This window comes from Macaca nemestrina, chromosome 3, assembly GCF_043159975.1.
Source record: "Macaca nemestrina isolate mMacNem1 chromosome 3, mMacNem.hap1, whole genome shotgun sequence".
Taxonomy (NCBI): domain Eukaryota; kingdom Metazoa; phylum Chordata; class Mammalia; order Primates; family Cercopithecidae; genus Macaca; species Macaca nemestrina.
In genome coordinates this window covers 63554377-63560375 of record NC_092127.1, presented here as the reverse complement: position 1 = coordinate 63560375, position 5999 = coordinate 63554377, and the positions used below count along the sequence as shown (strand labels likewise).

At 38.2% G+C, this 5999-nt stretch overlaps 1 non-coding gene across 1 annotated transcript; it reads left to right on the top strand.

Annotated features, from left to right (window-relative positions):
* Positions 1–5060: 5060 nt before the first annotated feature.
* Positions 5061–5164, top strand: LOC112427483 (U6 spliceosomal RNA). Its single transcript, XR_003019076.2, has one exon. It is a non-coding gene; the product is annotated as a U6 spliceosomal RNA (small nuclear RNA).
* Positions 5165–5999: the final 835 nt, after the last annotated feature.

The following is a 5999-nucleotide window of genomic DNA, read 5'->3' as shown; positions in this document are numbered from 1 at the left end:
CCACAGTTTTCATTTCTCTACCAAGCTTCTCTATATCTTTAGATAAACCCCATTTTCCTTCAAATCCATGAAAATATTTATATTAGCACTAAAAAGTCTTGATCTGCTAAATCCAGTATCTGGGCCATCTTGAGGTCAGTTTCTACTCATTGCGTTTTTTTTTTTCTTAACTGTGGGTCATATTTTATTTTTAAAAAATGTCTAGTAAGTTTAGATTTAACACTGAACTTTGTGGATGTTATGTTATATACACTCCTAATTCTGGTACATACTTCTGAAGAGTTTTTCTTTTAATTCTAGTAAGGAGTGCAATTCCTAACTGATAACCTTAAAGTTTTTGTTTTCACTTTGTTAACATGCCTCTGTGGAAAGACTGTTTTCCAAGACTCCTTTATTTGTTGGAATTCAACCTCCAAACCCTGACTTTCATCTAAAGGTATCATTGAGGCTTGGTTTTAGGCTTTAGAAGGCTGCACTTTGAGTGGATTTTACTCTATGGCAGAGTCCTAAATCCAAAGACATGACTTTTCTGGAGTGCTTATGGTATTTAGAAGTGTGTGGACTGAAAAGTCTCCCAGTGTAGTTCTACCTCTGGTGTCTTATATCTGTTCTTAACCCCACAGCAGCTTCTCTCAAGATAATCACTATATAGTTTATTTTCATACATATATAGTCCAGCCCTTAGCCAATAACTTACATTGTATCCTCAGTCAGTCTTCTTTCTCCCTCTTCATTGTTCCCCCTCTCTGTTGTTTCAGCTCCCTGCAGTGAAATTAAAAAATAAAAAATTCATCCAAGCAGAGATACATGAGAGCTAAAATCTTCATATAAAACCCATTTATTAGCATGAGGTAAAGAATGAAGTCATATTCCTTTTAATCCTTAATGAGGTTACTTCATTCATATTGTTCACATAATGTAAATATCTGTCTTTATTTTTTACCTGACAATTTTGCCTCCTGGGAAAACTCTAAATATTACTAGAAGTTACTCAACCCAAGAGGTTACACCATTGTACTTTCACCTCTAGGAAATAAAACCTAAGGAATGCTTTCTTTGGAAGTCATGGATCTCTTACTGCTCTTTCGGTTGGTCTGCACGGTATCGTTGGTCATACTAACATCAGATGCTATCATCTTCGTTGAGGCTTGTTTAGGTAGAATTATCTCTGGAGAAATTGCTTAGAGGGAAGATGAGGAACTCAGCTGCTCTCTTTGGAGATGGGTGATAATACCACTGCCTCGAGCCTGGCTACTGACTCCACCAAGTACTATGGGCTGAGTAGTCAGTGGTGCAGCTCATCCCAGCCCGCCTGTCTGAGACCACTCAGTGAGTGGTCTACTCTCATCATTAAATTGTGTTGTCCACTTAACTGTACATCCTGGAGTAGATCTGAGGCCTAAGGAATTTCTTTCCACCTCTATTCTTAAATTCTAATTTTTTTTTCTTTAATGGCATTGCGTACCTTATCATCAGAGATATCCCAAAAAAGTCACTAAATAATCTCATTTTGGCATACTTTCCTAATTTTAGCTGCTCATTCTGATCCACAGATACAAGTGATGTTCATATATTTGGAAAACTATCTGCGGTTGTTCAACATCTTCACTTTGTGCTAATCACTCCCTTTTCTGAGATTCATGCATTCAACCCACATTGACATCTAGTCATACCTCTCCCTCTGTCTCTGGCCCTCTCTTTCCAGCACCAGTGTAAATAAGAATCTGAAGCCCATGACCACACATTTGAGATGTGCTCCCTTTTTTGATTGTCTTCACTATATTTATTCCCTGTCTCTTGGTCAATTTTAATACTGCACAGAATACTATGGTTCCCATTCCAGGTCCCTCCTTTACAACTAAATCACTAAATTTCCTAAATGCTGGAAATGTTGCCTCATCATGTTTGAAAGCTGAGTCTACACTAGCAAAATCAATCTTTAAGTTCTACCTAACTGACCTAGTGTCTGCATTTTTTTTCTTATGTCTGAAATCAGGTTACTCAGAAAAGGAGTCTATGGGCCAGGCACAGTGGCTCATGTCTATAATCCCAGCACTTTGAGGGGAGCCCGAGGTGGGCGGATCACCTGAGTTCAGGAGGTCGAGACCAGCCTGGCCAACATGATGAAACCCTGTCTCTACTAAAAATACAAAATAATTAGCCGGGTGTGATTGTGTGCACCTGTAGTCCCAGATACTTGGGAGGCTGAGGTAGGAGAATTGCTTGAACCTGAAGGCAAAGGTTGCAGTGAGCGGAGATTGCACCACTGTACTCCAGCCTGGGTGACAGAGCAAGACTCTGTCTCAGAAAAAAAAAAAAAAAAAGAGAGGAACCTATGCAGAAAAGCTTTATTAGCTGATGTGCTAATAAAGCAAACAAATAACAAACAACAAACCCTGGGACTTTTATAACTATCTACACTCTAGACCCATTACTTTCATCATTCAAGTAAAGATAAGAGTCAGGTAGGCAGCAAGACTCTCTTCTGTGGTTGTGCAGGTGGTGCCCTTCAAAACCCTAAGTAACAAATTTGCATTGCAGCCTCTCAGAATAGTGCCCTCAGAATCTTGGTGTGCACAAGCTGCAGAGACATATGTGCAGCCCCACTAGACAGGGTTGTGTTTTTCTCTTCAAAACTGCATTATATGTTTCTTTAACATGATTTCTCTAATGTAAAACTACTCATGACAGTTGGTGGTATCAACAAATGGGCACAAGAAAGTAACTGCAGGTCATAACTCTACCACAATTCACACTTGTGGGTTGGAGTGTTCTTGCAAATGCTTTCTAGCAAGTCTATGGCCTGATTGTTGAAACTTGAATTTTCTCTTAAAAACTGTACTAGGTGATCAGAATTCCTATTCACCAAGGTTAATTAAATCTTAATCTATAGCTTAACCTAAGTAGAAAAATAATAATTATTTTAATTAAGAGACAAATCATCATTTATTTCATTATGGTGACTGGCTCATGTCTGCTACACAAGAAATATACATTGAATGGTAGATAAATTAACAAACGTGTTTACAACATTGCTTCTATGGAAACATGTTTAAAATTCTGATTCAGGTCACAATTCAGACACTTGTATCCTCTATACATCCTTTCATTTCTCCAATCCTAGCAGCTGGATCAATATTCTATCCCTTTCTAGGCATCAGTGGAAGAAGACATAGGGTACAGAGATTTCTATCTCCTCAATCCCTCCAGAAGCCTGCAGATAATAATCTGGGAGGAGCAACCTGACAGAGGATTATCTATGATGACAGTGTCTTGGGAGACAGAGTGGATTGGGAAAGCTGTGGAAGAGGGGCAGGAACCATAGCTCTCCACAGTGACTGTCTACGCAGAGCTTCCTCCTGTGGTGTTGTGGGAGGGCAGCTCCTTTAGCTGCAGAATTTCCAATTCATAATCCCAGTGATGCCAGCGGAACATGGTGGCTCCTTGGGGGCAATGGGAAAATGACCTCAGGTATGCATATGCTCTAAGTGGCCTAAAATTGTACATCTTCAGAAGGGATGATATTCTCAGACTGGACCCAGATGAATACTCAAATGGAACAAGTCTTTGAAGACAGATGCAATTTCAGGTAGAAATTGATCTGGCAGTCAGGATAGAGCATTTAATATAACTGGCAACAGAATTTGGCATCAGAGAGTCATGAACAAGGGATTTTTCACAGTGTTGACTAGAGATTTAGGACTATGTGATATTAAAATTATACAGAGAAGAGAAGAGGGAGAGAAGAAACAGGCAGGTTTCTTATATTAGTATTTGCTGATTAGCAGGTGTCAATTACAGGGGCAGGCAAAGCCCTGGTGCCCCAGATATATAAAATAATTGACATTAGACAAAGAAATAGAGAGTGCCTGCCACACCATGGGGAAAATACAAGGACTAGGAATATGGTAGGAATCTCTTTGCAGAACTGAGTCAAAAAATAAGAGTCAGATAACTTTTTTTTTTTTTTTCCTGAAAAATTAGAGCTCCTTTACTTAATATATAAGATCAAGGTCAGTGCCAGAGACTTCAGAGACTAAATCTGTTCTTGGGAGCACATTTCAGGATTGAGAAAACAAAGGGCTGAAGATGCTCAAGCCAGCAAGCTAAACAATCCAGGGAAGGGCTGACTGTGTCAGGCCATCTGTAAAGCAGATTGACCTAATTTTCATTTTCTTCCTATTTCATCCCAGTTTTTAATTTTTATTTGTATCTTTTGATATTAATGTATTTCTGTGCTTCAAACCTCCTTTAATTTTATGGTGTATAGACTGCATTTCTTAAGCTCCTTTCACATGTAAATGGGATGTTTTGCTGTCCCTATCTTTTCATCCTGTGTAGGTATCTCTACATGCTATCCTAGTATATGTTGTCTGTCTCTCTGTGTCTGTCTTTGATTTTTAGGCTTTCAAAGAGCAGTTCTGTTTCTCTTTGCCCAATATCTGATGTACCACTTTGCACTGTTAGATAGAGTGTATTCTAAATAGAATTTCATATTGGTAAATATGAACTAAAAGACAAAAAGAGTATTTAGCTTGATTCCAAGTGCGACCATGAATAAACCACGAAAATCACCAAAGTCCATTTGGAAGTGGCAATTAATAGCACTTATGAAAAACTCTAAAATGATGATACATAATTCTTTAATAGAGTTTGGTGATCACATATGGTTTTGGATTTATCAGAGTAGAATTACTGACAAGAGTATATAAAGCATTTTTCTTTGAATTTCATAATAAATTAAGCCTTTCATGATTAATCTGAAAGGAGAGTAAATTCAAGTTCAGGAATAGAGATGAACTATGTCCTGAACATGTTGAAAACTCAAGACACATTCATCTCAATATTCATGATTACTTTGAACAGAAACTGTAAAGAAAACTAAATGGTAAACAATCACAGTCAGTGTATTCTCTAGGTCCCAGGTGTGTCAACAGTTTTCTTATGGTAAGTGAAGTCATTAAATTAAGAATCAAAGCCACTTTTAATATGTTTCTACTGTTGTAAAGATTTGTTGACGACTAATGAAATAAGAAAAAGTCAATTAAAAATGAAATATAGTGCTTGCTTCGGCAGCACATATGCTAAAATTAGAATGATACAGAGATTAGCGTGACCCCTGAGCAAGGATGACACACAGAGTCGTGAAGCATTCCTTATTTTTTTTTTTTTTTTTTTTTTTTTTTTGAGACGGAGTCTCACTCTGCCGCCCAAGCTGGAGTGCAGTGGCCGGATCTCGGCTCACTGTAAGCTCCGCCTCCCGAGTTTACAGCCATTCTCCTGCCTCAGCCCCCCGAGTAGCTGGGACTACAGGCGCCCGCCACCTCGCTCGGCTAATTTTTTGTATTTTTTAGTAGAGACGGGGTTTCACCGTGTTAGCCAGGATAGTCTCGATCTCCTGACCTCATGATCCGCCCGTCTCGGCCTCCCAAAGTGCTGGGATTACAGGCTTGAGCCACCGCGCCCGGCCTAGCATTCCTTATTTTTTTGTTGTGGGGTAGGGAGAGAGGGGAGGGATAGTATTAGGAGATATACCTAATGTAAATGACGAGCTAATGGGTGCAGCACACCAGCATGGCACATGTGTACATATGTAAGAAACCTACACATTGTGCACATGTTCCCTAGAACTTACAGTATAATAAAAAATATTAAAAAATGAAATATAATAGGTGAATTAAGGAAAAAAGTCCTCCTAATCATTTATATTTGACAATATTCTAGTAAATTTACATAATTTACTATATATCAATAAATTTTTAAGAAAACAAAATACAAATTTCGTATTTGAACTAAGGCAACAATAAATGGATTCAATGCAATCTCAGAAGAATCAAGAAAGCAAGAAAATATAGGTAGAGGAGTCATTCTACTTTCTGAAACTCACCACATTATGTATAGAATGGAAGTATATAATTCCACCTATAAATTATTATTGCCAAATTCCAAACCAGAATGAGATCAAGCCTCCAAATCTAACTACCAATTTATAAGAAATA